Source organism: Cucurbita pepo, chromosome 16 (genome assembly GCF_057944985.1).
Source record: "Cucurbita pepo subsp. pepo isolate OVF chromosome 16, ASM5794498v1, whole genome shotgun sequence".
Lineage (NCBI taxonomy): Eukaryota > Viridiplantae > Streptophyta > Magnoliopsida > Cucurbitales > Cucurbitaceae > Cucurbita > Cucurbita pepo.
In genome coordinates, this window is record NC_141813.1 from 6,146,282 (window position 1) to 6,160,917 (window position 14,636).

Sequence of the window (14,636 nt, forward strand, 5' to 3'; positions counted from 1 at the left end):
GAAAACACCTTGTGAAAGTCTATAAGCATACTACGACCTCTAGCTTTGCAAAATCCAGCGTTGTTGACGCTTATCAAAATCGCTGCCAAAATAAAGTTTAACGAGTGGTTCTATGGTGTAGTGGTTAGCACTTTCGACTTTGAATCTAACGACCTGTGTTTAATTCCCGATAGGTAATCCACCAATTCATACAAAATTGGTCCATAGTCAATTCGGTAGGGTCACTTTTGGACCGATAATCTGTAGAAGGGGTCACTAAGATTGAGATCATACAAAATGGGACCATAGCTCAATGTTAGAGCATTTAATTGCAGATCAAGAGGTGACCAATTCGAACCTAGTTGGGACCTTCTATCTAGGATAGAAATTTGTTACACTTTTTGGACCGACACTATGTCTACGAGGTCACTAAGGTTAAAATCCTACAAAATTGATCCATGGCTCAGTGGTAGAGAATTTGACCGGTCACCCGTTTGAACTTGGTTGGGCCCTTTTATTTTGGACAGACACTTTTTACACTTTTGGATTGACACTCTGTAGAAGAAGTCACTAAAGTTAAAATCATGCAAAATGGGTCCATAGCTCAGTGGTAGAGCATTTGACTGCAGATCAAGAGGTCACCAGTTCAAATCTGGTTGGGCCCTTTTATTTTGGACAGATACTTTGTTCGATTTACTCCCGACCACCGAGTGTCTAAAGGGAAAAGAAATAAGAATAATTACCGATTCCATGTACATTAAGAAAAGAGTGTGGTATCCAAGCAACCAACATGGTTAAAAACTTACAATTAGTCAACTTTGTACTCACTCCATGTTTTTTATTTCGAGAAAACATTTTACTTTGTTTTCAACCTGTTTTAACTTGCAATCCGTGCCTCGAGAACCCACCGAAAATGGGTCATGACTCCCTTTTTGTTTTCACTTACTCCTCCTAAATCTATAAAATGTCTCCTATTTTTATTCATTTTCTCTTTTCTTAAATATCAAAATCTTAAATAAAAAGGAATAGCTCTCTAAAATATTCTTCTTTGCTAGTAATTTCACATAATTTAACATTTTAAAAATCGGTAAATTAAAAAATCCTACATTGATATATTCGTAATTTCATGTAGTCTTCCTAAATTTGCCGGCGATATTGTTTGTTGTCGAGCTTGATAATGTGAGTTTGTAACCCATCCGTTAGGGTTCTTGGAATGATTCTCTAGATTATCCCTTCCATGTTGGGAGTTGGGCCATGGGTCTTGGGTGAAGGAACCGTTGGTTTACCGCCCCTAAGAGTTAAGGAAGAATCTTGAGGCTAGTTTCACATAGTATCATTGTCTTTGAGATAACAATTCTTTTCTATTTTATCTAAATTTTTTAAATATGGGTTCATTTCCAAATGCATGCTAACACCCTTATTGTTGAATAAATGACATGAAACTTTCACATAGTAACGTTGCCTTTGCTCCTATTGGTGGAAGGATAATGTTGGATCGATATGACAACCCTAGAGGGGGTGAATAGGGTTTCAACAATCTAATTATTAAATTTTTTTTTAATAACAATCAAACTTGATACCATGCAATAAAACTTAACAATAATTTAGAACTTAAATAGGAAAAGGGTTAGAAAATATAACACCATCGTTTTGTAGTGGGAATTTGAATAAAACTTTGAATAAAACTTTCTAACTCTTTCCTCGGATCAGAGCCTAACCGCTACACCACTCTTTTTACGACTGCAAGAGCAAACTCAATCCTTTCCACGGCTCAGGATCAAACCGGTACACCGCTCTTTTTACGAGTTCAAGAGAAAACTCAATCCTTTCCACGACTCAGGATCAAACCGGTACACCGCTCTTTTTATGAGTTGAAGAGCAAACTCAATCCTTTCCACGGCTCAGGATCAAACCGGTATACCGCTCTTTTTACGAGTTCAAGAGCAAACTCAATCCTTTCAACGGCTTAGGATCAAACCAGTAAAATTGTCTGAAATCTTATAGAAACACACCACAACACTCTTAAATAATAGACATCTCTCTCAGGAATAAGATAAAAAAAATAGAATTGGAAGTTTTGTAGGGAGCAACAATGGAGGCTTTTTAAAAAAAATTTAGATCGAGGAAACAAATGTTCTGTGTGTTGTGCTGTGAAAAATACTAATAGGTGATGAGTTTAAATAGCGATCAAGTTGTAAAAATAGGAATTGATACGGACCACTAAAACGTGAACAGAAACGTGCAACACGAAAAATAATATTTATTTATTTTTAAATTTATATAAAAAATTATAGACCACAGTATCTTTATGAAAACTAAATGAAATCATTATAATTTCTTTCCATTTAAAAGTAATAACTCGTTTTCATAAATAAAATCATTATAATTTTTTTTTCATTTAAAAGTAACAACTAGTTTTCATAAATGTAAATGAAATCTTTATAATTTCTTGCCATTTAGAAGGTAACCGAAAACTTTTATAAATGTAATTGAAATGATTTTATAATTTAAAAGTAATGGAAAACTTTTATAAATGTAATTGAAAACTCCACCTTATTACTCTACCAAATTTATAAATGTCATACTTCGATTGGTCTATGATGTCAATTTTGCCGCTAGTCTATGATGTCAATTTTGTCACCACATCATCAATTTTTTCACCATATCATCACGTCAGGTATCTTGTTTTGAATTTGATTGGTCCATAGTGTCAATTTTGCCACCACATCATCACGTCGGGTATTTGTTTTGACTGGAACTTCTTCGTTTTATCTCTAATTTGAGTGAACCAAAAAAGACGTTGAAATCGTTGTTCCCAACCTTACACTGTGGACAAAAATACTGAGAATTGTTAATAATTGAAGGTAGGTTTGTTATCATCGAAAGATTAAGGAAAAAAAGCCAACAGATAATAGGTCGATTATACCTATAGGGTAGTTTTAAGGGTGACAACGAGACTAATTTTTTTTTTTAGTTAAAAATTAGAATTATAACAATCTGCCTAAAACCCTCAGACTAATTTTGCTTCATTTCTAAATGCAGGCAGACAAAGTAGAAAAATGAAAACATGTAAATTGTAAACTCCAACATTTCAAAGAAATAAATAAGTTTTGATGGTACCAATGCTAACCCGAAAACAATCAAACCAAATTTATTTCAAACATAGAAAACTTCATGTCTCCATCTTGTAAGGCCAATAAACCAAAGGGCCTAATATAGTAGAGAAATAAAAAAATGTTCCCTTCATCTGTGTTGTGCTGTGCCATAAGTGATCCATAAGTGATCCATGGATGTACACTTTGACCAATTCCTACTATTTTTTTTTTCTATATTTTGAAACTATTTTAAGCACTTTCTCTTGTACTCCTTATAATTTCTACCTTTTAAGGTTGTAAATATTTGTGCACCGGTGACTATTATGATTACATGTCAACCGAGTCAAGTGGAAATAAATTTTGAAGATGAAATTAAAGTATTAATTTTGATGTCATCTTTACCTGAGTTTTGGGATATTGTTATTAATGAGATTCAATCTAATGCCATTAGTAATTCACAATGATAATATTCAAAATACTTGACAAAAAAGAATGGTCAACATAAGATATTTGAAACAAATAAATATTTTTGTCCTCTATGATATATCAAATCACGCATTTGAAATTCCTTAATAATAAACCTGAAGTCTTACATCTTTTATAGAGAAAAGTTCCTTGAATAGAAGTCTTATTAGATACTTCTAAGCATTTAGAGATCAACTAGAAACAAAGCTAAACATTCTAAAAAAAATTAGGGGTTAAACTTTTAAGTTAAGGTAATTTAAGAAACTTATGATTTTTATATTATCAAGAGTTTAATTGAGCTAGGTCGATTCAATCTAGTGGACCCAAGAATTGAACCAAATCAAACAACCTAGTTAGCAACATTATTTAGTGGAAGCATTTTCACGCAAAGTAGAAGCAATAATGGAGAGTTTGAAATAATATAGTTTTCACCCCTTGTTTCTCGAGTGAATATTGAAATAATATAGTTTTCATGTTAAGTTTTGCACGGAAGAAAGAAAGACTGGGATGTAAAGTATTATTTCAATTTGTTTGTAATATACAACAATATATAAATTAACTATAAGAAATATATAAAATTACATGTTCTCCAAGAGCTTCAATCAACATTGGAGGGATACTTCTGCAACCACTCTAAAGGTGCTCAAGATCACAACGAGTTAGATAAAACAGCTCTAGAACTTTGAATCCAATAACTTGAGTTTGACTCGTGATAGGATCTCTCTTCTTGTGGAATCTGCATAAAATAGGAAAACCATTCCAAAATAAATTTTTATAAGGGATTCTATGGTGTAGTGGTTAGCACTTTGGACTTTGAATCCAACGACCTAGATTCAACTCCTAGTAGGACCTTTATGAAATGACCTTGATGCGAAAACACAGAATAAGGAACGACAACACAAGACATTTTAAAACAAAAGGGTGTTACCTAGCATTCGATGCGAAAACACAAATTTTCTTGAGGCATAAGGTGTAACTTTCTTGAGTTATTTCGAACTTGCTCCGCTTCATGCCTTCCAATGCCTTCCAAGGCTTCATGAACATGACCTCCGTAATCATTTGAACCCATAATAACTAGCATGAGTTTTAGGTTCCGAACTTGCTCCAACCAATGTCTAAGCCTTGAGCTAGGATATGACTTCTTGTTTCGTTTTTAGAAACTAAACCTTAGAGGTTGTCATGTCATGCATCGTATTTTAACTATGAAAACTCTTCCGAAGTAACTCTTAATTTTCTCCCCATGAGTGCATAGGTGGCGTTGTCATAATCGTGGCATCCTGCTAGCAAATCGTGGTGCAGGGAATCTCATTTAGGTGAGGGAGATAATAAGTTCATCATGGAATCCTGCTCATGGTACATATACCATAGCATCCCACCTAAAGAGAAATAGGGGCCTCGCGGTACACTTCGTGAAGTGAGATAATGGTTACTTCAGGCATGGATCCTAGCAACTTGTTAAGCATGATGTTTGCATTAACCTAGGTGTTTTCTTGGATTCTTGGTGATCCTAGGTTTATGCCTAACGTCTTGGGTCAAGCTTGGAACTTATAAGTTCTTAGGAATAGCCCAGCATGATATTGTGCACGTAGTATCTATTAGAGACCAAGGGTACATCTGGGGAATCTATTATTTCAGGGATACCACTTTAGTTATCCTAGGAGGTAAAGTTATATGGATCGTGATGAGCATTTTCTCCCATATCTTGGTTTCGCTAACTACAGTTTTCTAATAACTCCCAAACTTCATTACATTATATAACCTCTCGGGATAAGGATTCATACAACATTTCATAAAATAAGATCTACTGAGAAAACCCGAGAAAAGGTCAAATTTTGAGTTGACTTGGACAGTTCAGTTGAACTGGTCGTATCATCGTTTTCTTCCTTTGAATAGGAAGAAGATGCGCTCGCGTCGCCGCCATCTGAAACTCGGCCTGTACAGCCACATTACAACGTTTCTCTCCTCGATTTCTTCGTGAAACTTAAAGATGGATGTTACAAGAAAGGGCGAGGGATTTATTTGATAACTTCTCATGGATCGTAGCCTAAGATATTCGCTACCAAAGTTCATCCAAAATCTGATTTATCGCTTGAGATAAAACAAAGGACTTCTTATTGGGTAGCCGATTCTAGGGGTTTCAAGGCCCTATTTCTTCATTGAACCTCTTCCATATCCTATCTTCAGGCTAAAGGAATTGGTATGGAGGAACGTCTTTGAGTGTAGGACCTTAATTTCCAGAAATCGTTCTTGGTATGCAACTCACTCGAAACGCCAGATTTTCGATCACGTGGGTAGCTTATTCTACGACGTTTCAGCTCTCAATTCCTTCATCAAGTTTACTCAACTTCTTCCTCTGAAGCTAGAGGAATCCTTAATGGAAGGAAAAGAGATCGTAGATAGGAATTTTGACTCTTATCCCCAATTTAATTTCGAAACCTATTTCCTTCAATTTGGCACGCTCTCGAGGTTATTTTTCTTCGTGGTCTTCTATGGAAGCATTCCTTGGAGGTGCAGAAACTGATTGGAATCATTCTTGCTCGACGAATCATCATGTATCCTCGGATTGGATTTTCAAGTTTTTCTTGAAGTTCTTCAATGGCTGATCGAATTGCGGGAATGGTTTCTAGGCACTTTCAGCACTCTATTCCTTCATAGAACTTGTGGGTAATCTTGTTGAGAAACGGTAGGAATAAGTTAGAAGAGAAATGGTGGAGGATTGCTCTCGAATTTGGAAGAAATCTGAGAGTAGGAGACCCATAATCTAAACGTTTATTGTCTTCGATTGGGGGATCGACCTTTCTCGATTCTTATTTCGTATTGTTGCTCCTACTTAAGACTTTATAGGAGGAGCTTAAACCGACATTGAGAGCTCCAGAATTTCGTTATTTAGAGATCGAACTTTCTAGATAATTTTTTGGAGATATCAACTCCGATCATAGCCTTACCGACCTTGGCTTTGAACACTAGTCGTTGGATGTGATGATCCGTGCGTGATCGTTCTAGATCATTCAAATTTTTGAGGAGATCCGACGATTGAGATTTGAGTTCAAAAGATTTTGCTCGGATGGTCACGGTAGATGCTCTTATTCTAATTAGAGTGGCATTTCTGTAATTATCCATTCTTCCAGGAGTATTTTGGTAATTTTCCACTTTCCGAATATTTTATTATTATTTTTCTCGAAAAATCCTTAATTTTTCTACAAATTTCTCATCACTTTTTTATCATTTTTCCCTTTTTTTTGGATCTTGAGATTCCTTCTAGATAACGAATTACAAATCCGGAAAGATTCTTGATAATTGAGAAAATGACTTTTTTGCCCTTTTGATTTAGTTTTTCCTTTCCAATCCTTTTCAAAAGGCCTTTAACTCCTTGAAATCACTTGTTAGGGTACACGAGTGACTTGACTAAGTCCTTTGTTCTTGCTTAATCCTTTAATTTTTTTCCTTAAAATCCTTTGGGTCTTTCATGAGTGGCTTATTCTTATGGGAGATAATTTCCTTCATTTTTGGGGTGTTACATATACATACTCGTTACAAACACAAAATAAGAAGCAGACTCAAAAGAAGAACAAGAAAAACTAGATTAAAAACATAGCTTAGTCCATGGCCCACACTCCAAAGTCCGCTCTCATCCACGACCAACTCTTAGTTACTTGAAAAAAAATGATAAACATGGAGTGAGTAAAACTTAGTAAGTAGCCTACTAGTAGGTTCTTAATCACGACCTTAAGCTAGGATATTACTTCTTGTTATGTTTTTAGGATCTTATACTGATTTTGAAAACCTTCCCCTAAAATAACCTTCAATTTTCTCCCATCTATCTTTTTTTAAACACTTATGAAAGTTAAAGAGTAGTTTTGAAGTTTTTTTTTTTTTTTTTTTTTTTTTTTTTTGAAAAATGGTATTTTTTTTAAATAATTATGATTATATTTTTTATAGAGAAATTGCAAATATCAATGGTATTTTTTTATTAATTTGGATTATAATTTTAAAAAAAAAATACAAATTTTTGTTGATTAAGTTAATATTAATTTCGTATTCTTTTTAATTAATGTATCATTGTCATATCGGTGTCCTAGTTTTTTAAGAATGACATGTTACCATATCTATTTGGTATCATATTTATGTCTAGTATCTATATCTTTTTTTTTTTTTTTTTTTTTTTTTTTTTTGTGACCCTGAGATATTTTGCTTTTATAAATAGATATCTTCACGAAAATAAGTTTAATTTATGTTGAGATGGAGAATAAAAATTGACGTTGATACTTGGGACTTTGATTCCTCTTAGTGTGAAGCTTGCATCTTGCAATTACTTGGGTAGAGAATGTGTTTCACTTAAATTTCACTCAAGAGAAAATAATCAAATAACGAACCATATTTTTAGATCTAATTTAAGATTACCTATTTAATAAAACTTCATCCAAACTTCTACTCATAAATTTAATTATTATTTGTATACAATTGTTAATATGTAAGAAAATACACGTACAAAATGTTTATACTATTGGTAATACATTAGTCTTGGTTGTTTGACTAAAACAATGCAACCATTGTCCAAACTAAAGAATTTGATTCGAAGCTATCTCCTAATAGAGGGAGGCTCAATTAGACTTTGTTGTAAGATTCGACCATATCAATTTGAATAGCGTTCTCCAACTATAAATATTGAACTCCAAAGTATTCACGAGCAAAGTAAGTTTGTTGAAACTATCTATAAACGTGTTCCAAAGTGAGTCGTGGAGAAGATTTGCCTTAAAATCTAGTTCCAATTAAGGATGTCAATGATGAAGAAGTGCAAGCTGTTGGAAGGTTTGCCGTGGAAAATTTCAGAGGTGGTAGATATAATTTAATTTACAAGCGTGTGGTGAATGGTCTTTTCAGTCCCATATAGGTTTTGACCCCAAATTTTATATTATTGTGATAGAAGCTATAAATGACAATAACATTCATTGGTCAGATATTGCAATTGTGAAGAAGTTCCGTCATATGCATCGGACGCTACCGCCATCCTATAAGCTCTTATCTTTTGTGGAATTCTTCAAATTCCCTCTCCATAAGTAGCAGGTGCTTCTTGGACATTACTCTCTTTTATCTATAAAAATGGCATAGCCATAATGATAAAATAATTTCTCTCTTTTGGAGATGCGGGGTATCGATCCCCGTACCTCTCGCATGCTAAGCGAGCGCTCTACCATCTGAGCTACATCCCCACAATCATTACATCACAAAACTCTAAATTTCCCGTCATCAATAATAGTGAAAATGAAGAAATATTGCTACCCAACATGTCATGAATAAGGAAAAAGAAATAATATATTTTTAATAATAGATAGTCTTATTTCTGGAGGCAGATGCAGGGGGTATCGATCCCCGTACCTCTCGCATGCAAAGCGAGCGCTCTACCATCTGAGCTACATCCCCTTGATTTTTACATCATAAAACCTTAAATGTCACATCATCAATAATAGTGAAAATAAAAAAATATCAAAATATTAACAAATAGTTTGGTTTGGTGATGCGAGGCATCGATAATTGTGAAAATGAAAAAATATAATAACAAATTAAATACTTTCTTTTGGAGATGCGGGTTATCAATCCCCGTACATTATGTCGTAAGTAAGGAAAAATTTAAAAGAACTAATTTATTTAGTAATCGTTTCCTTTGTTGATGCATGGTATCGATACCAGTACTTCTCACATTTGATGCAAACACTCTACCATCTAAGCTATATCCTCAAAATTCTTATGTCACAAAATCCTAAACATCTCGTCATCAATAATAAGGAAAATAAAAAAAAAAAATAACGTTATTCATTATGTCATAAATAAGGAAAAATTGAATAGAAATAAAATAGTAATAACAAATAGTTTCTTTTGGAGATATGGGGTATCGATCCCATCCCCATACCTCTCGCATGCTAAGCAAGCAATCTACCATCTAAGCTACATTCCCACAATACTTATATCAGAAAACCCTAAATGTCCCGTCATCAATTCTAGTGAAAATGAAAAAATATCTCCGCTAATTATGTCATAAATAAGGAAAGGTTGAATAGAAGTAAAATATTAATAACAAATAGTTTCTTTTGGAGATGGGGATATCCCTTTGCATGCTAAATCAACTCTACCATCTAAGCTACATCCCCACAATTCTTGCATCATAAAACTCTAAATTTCCCATCATAAGCTACATCCCCACAATTCTTGCATCATAAAACCCTAAATTTCCCATCATCAATAATAGTGAAAATGAAGAAAATCTAGAGATGCAGGGTATCAATCCCCATAACTCTCACATGCAAAGCGAGTGCTCTACCATCTAAGCTATATCCCCACAATTCTTATGTCACAAAGTCCTAAACATCTCGTCATCTGAAAATGAAAAACTATCCCGGCTCATTATGTCCTAAATAAGAAAAAATTGAAAAGAAATAATATATTTAGTAATCAATTCAATTGGAGATGCAAGGTATTGATCCCTGTACTTTCCCCGATAATTTCAAAGCAAATAGAGAGTTATGATAAGTTAAGGTTAGATCAACTTTGAGTTCAAAGCAACAAGAACCAAAGACTGGTGCGAAAATTCTATGGACTAGTCGAAGTTTATCCACAAGATAAGGAAGACATCATATAGGATCCAATTGCTCCTATGGATACAGACTAACCCTGTTGTCCACGTAAGTAACTTGAAATGTTATTATTCCGACCAAGAAAACATCAAGTAAAAGCAGGTCGTATGACGTCATGCAAAGAAGAAATTGTTTCAAGCGAAGAAAGTAGGAAAGACACCAACAGAGAAGACTTGAAGAGTTAACAAACCGTGAAGTGATTTTCAATAGCTCCTAGTAGGTTGGAAAAGACTCCTCAATACTGAGATCAGCTAGAAGCGCGTCGCGAGACCTAAAGTCGGCCTCATCCTACAACGTTGAGTTTATGAAGAGCCGGTTGATAGAGATATTGACAAATTGTGTAAGGGCAGATGTCGCGGTCATGATTAGCCAAGGCATGTTTCCTGTGGCTGCATGTTAGATGTCTCAGCTATTCCTGTAAACGATTTGTGGTTCATGGTGGCATGCTCATTCCAAACACATTTTACTTGCTTTCATCTTAGATAGGCCTTTACTATTATTGTTGTGCCAATACGGGGTGTATGATTAGTTCTCAAAATCATATCTACACCCATCAGGACTAAAATGTTCTAAAATGTACTATAGGAGAACGTGACCAGTTGTTGTTTCTTCACTTTTAGCTTATAACATTACTTTATTTGAAATTGTTTTGAATGTATTTCCTCGCTCACGTTTTCTAAAATATTTCTTCTAAACGTGATTCGAGCATACACTGCTATTGTTCGTTCAGTCTAAATTTTGCATGGTTGACTTGTTCATTGGATTAGAACAAATGTCACATAATCATTGTCTCACTATTGCAAGAGTGCGATTGTGACACTTGTCTTCCGTTCAGTTGTGGGCCGCATCTTCTGACTAGTTACGTGAGTTTGGCCTGGAGCATACGTGTAGGTTGAAAAAGAAATTGTTGGATGTGGACTGCGAATAAGGGTTGGGCCATGGAAGGTTTTTTTTTTTACCACATATGGACTTTGGGCTAGTGAGTCTTAAATTTGGGTTCGTTTGAAAAATTTTGGTTCATTTTTTAGTTCAAACGAACCCAAATTAAACCTACTAGTTCTTTCTTCCATGCACGACTCACTCCTATTCTCTGTTCTGCCTCTTCTTGCTTTGTGAAACTTCTTTAAAGGCTAATTTTCACCGATTATTTGGGAGCATCTTCTTAAAAGGATTGTGACCACAAATTAAAAGGATTGTGACCATAGATGACCTATGTAGAAAATTTGTACCCCCTTTCCTAAAACCTTTAGCGGACAACATACCCAAAAAAAGATGCGCTGACTAGACTGCGCTACACCTCGTCTCACCCCCCCCCCCCCCCGGAGCATATGGATCCACCCAATCGATGAACATTCAAACCAAACTCGCCCATCCTTTTTGGCACAAGTACGAGAGAACCAATCCAAGTAATCTACAGTGGGGAGACCCCTTAAAGCAACAAGCGAGAATGGCTAGGTTGATAGTAGGGTTAAAGAAAAGGCGAGTATGAAAAGACGTATCGCATGACTGTCCCTATAAGCAGCTTCATTCATTCTTGATCTATGAACCGACTTTATGAAAAAAATCAGTCTTTCGGCTGAAAGTGTGACTTTTGGGTATGGATAAGCAGGACCTCTTGGTTCAGGAGAAACCGGAGATGTTGGCTAAGAAAGCTAAGCAGGCAAGTACAGGAGGGACAAACTGCACATACAAATTGATTGACATGATCCCTCTCCCTCTCTCTTTGGCTAGTTGGCTAGTTGCACAATAAGCGGGAAAGCATACCAGGTAGGGAAAGAAAGGCTGCTCAATCTCCTGTAAGGCCAACCCTCAACGGCGAGCTCACCAGGCAATGCTATAAGTCCGATAGAAGTCCAAGGTTTCATCTACTACGGACCAGGAAACTCTTGGAGGAGCTAACGTGAAATGAGAAATACATTCGATTACGGCAACTAATAGATAGTGATATTTTTGGTAGAAACTGAATGATCCCTTGGCTCGAGAAAGAAAAGGAAAAGGTAGTCGTACTCCTACCTTTTCCGTGGGACGATAGGAAAGTTTGAGCTGAAAGATTGAATCACACCTGATAAGAAAGGCGGGCTTAGCAGGTTTCTCCAAACGTATAAACAAAAAGAGGAAGCAACCGGTCCTAAAGAGGATACCGATACGCATACATTCTCGCATGGAAGAACATAGCTGAACCGGATCAGGGTCCTAACCTAGTCCGACTAACCTTCTTTGGCTGGCCCCCGCCCCTTGTAACAAGGTCAACGCGTACGTGCTTTTTCCTTTCATTTAGCGAGATAGCTTACCAACTCTTTCGGCTCATAGCAGCAGTATGAAAAGCAGAATCCTCATCATGAGTCGATTCCGCATTGCCATACGATTCGACATCGGCCAAACCAAGAGCTCCTATTTTTTCTTTAACGAAAGCAGATCTAACAGTTTTGATAAAACCAACATCTTTTAAAGATGGAGTCGCTCTGCCTTGATCACAGTGGACATATGCAGCTCCCGCTTTACCTTTGTCTACCGTGAAAAGGAAAGTTCCCTCACGATAGGCCCTCCCAGCTCCTGAACGTCTTTCTATCAATCGAGAGAGGTATAGAATAGTACAACAAACCAACAAGACAAGAATGGACTCATAAGATGGGCGGTCAGGGAAGCGATTTCATTTGTGTTATCCGCCAAGGAAATGATCAAGGAATTCTCTATACACGGCTGAGAGATGACCGTATTGTTGCACATCCTGAATAAAGTACCGCAGGCAAGCGAAGCTTTTGAAAATCAAAGCGTGTAGAACTCAGATCCACTTTTTCTTCGATTCGTAAACTTCGGATCTGATCTTCCTTTCGTCTTCGAGTGACTGAGAGAGAATTTAGGCCTGGCGTGCATCCGATTCGGTCAACAATAAGGTACAAAGCGGATTGATTAAATGGGCTTGAAGTACCATTATCGTTAGGTCGAAGATCTCTACTAGGTTTAGTGCACTTTGGTAGTTGCGAATGTTGCCGTAATCGAATGTCTCTCTCATTCGACATTCTCTCTTACCAAGAACTCATACTCGCCAGGGTTGAGGAGATAGTCCCTGAGCTAATTGGGTTTCGAGATTGCGTATACGCGAAAAGACTACGGGGATTTGCACTTCGGCCCCTGAGAATACCACATCATGGTGACAGGATTCGAACCTATGGCTCTTTGAAACTTCTTCATCTGTTATTTGGGTGCATCTTTCTTAAAAGAATTGTGACGACAGATGACCTATGTGACGACAGTGGACAACATGCCTACTTTCCTGACCACGGATAGACTACGGGGCTTTGCACTTCGGCCCCTGAGAATAACACATCAAGGTGACAGGATTCGAACCTATGGCTCTCTAAAACTTCTTCATCGGTTATTTCGGCGCATCTTCCTTAAAAGGATTGTGACAACAGATAACCTATTTGATTGAAAAGTTCCTAGAAAGAATACAATAGAACAAAGGATTGTGACAACAGATGACCTATTTGACTGAAAAGTTCCTAGAAAGAATACAATAGAACAAAGGATTGTGACAACAGACAATAGAACAAAGGATTGTGACAACAGATGACCTATTTGACTGAAAAGTTACTAGAAAGAAAGGATTGTGACAACAGATGACCTATTTGACTGAAAAGTAGGATTGTGACAACAGATGACCGAATTGTGACAATCCTAGAAAGAATACAATAATAGAACAATTTGTGTAATGCTCTTTACGAAGTCCGGCTCGAGACGATCTTCTTGGTTCAATGTTTAAAAATCACATTTTAAATCATATTATCTTGCATAATTCATTTTGATATAATATTGTTGGGGGCATTTTGAGAATCGAACTTGAGACCTCTCACACCCAAAAGAATAATCATAACACTTAGACCACATGCCTTTCATTTTGTTTTTTTTTTTCGTTTCCAAATTGTCATTTTTATCTTTTGAAGGGGCATTCCGAGAATCGAACTTGAGACCTCTTGCACCCAAAGCAAGAATCATACCACTAGACCAAATGCCCTTATTATGGACTATAGACATATATCGTGGAGTACACAAGTAAATGATATTAATAAGAGCATTATCTTTCTCTAAGGCTCATCTTTTGAGAAATGAACATAGGGGCATTCCGAGAATTGAACTCGAGACCTCTCGCACCCTAAGCGAGAATCATACCACTAGACCAAATGCCCTTTCTAAAAAAAAATGCAACATTTTTAACTCCTACTCAATATATTTTTTTCTCTCAAGTTTGAAATCTATTTTCTTGAGCGGTTGTTGGACTATAAAACAAAAAGTTGATGGTCTAGTATTTTACTTGTAAGTAAGGCATGTAATGTTGAATTGTTCTAATATGCAAGTGTTATCGAATAAACTACAACCCAACAAATGAATCAAACTAATCAGTTTTGGTTGGGTTGGATTTATTCGGCTCAGTTCGTCAGTTTGTTTGATTTAATTCTTCTATTTTGCT

The 14,636-nt window shown here is 36.0% G+C and overlaps 3 non-coding genes across 3 annotated transcripts; 1 reads left to right on the forward strand and 2 right to left on the reverse strand.

The window, feature by feature from the left end:
* The first annotated feature begins 572 nt into the window (after positions 1-572).
* TRNAC-GCA (transfer RNA cysteine (anticodon GCA)) lies at positions 573-644 on the forward strand. Its single transcript has one exon. It is a non-coding gene; the product is annotated as a tRNA-Cys (tRNA).
* Positions 645-8,676: 8,032 nt separating this feature from the next.
* On the reverse strand, positions 8,677-8,749 carry TRNAA-AGC (transfer RNA alanine (anticodon AGC)). The gene has a single exon. It is a non-coding gene; the product is annotated as a tRNA-Ala (tRNA).
* A 5,534-nt stretch (positions 8,750-14,283) lies between these two features.
* Positions 14,284-14,355, reverse strand: TRNAP-AGG (transfer RNA proline (anticodon AGG)). Its single transcript has one exon. It is a non-coding gene; the product is annotated as a tRNA-Pro (tRNA).
* Between the last annotated feature and the right edge of the window lie 281 nt (positions 14,356-14,636).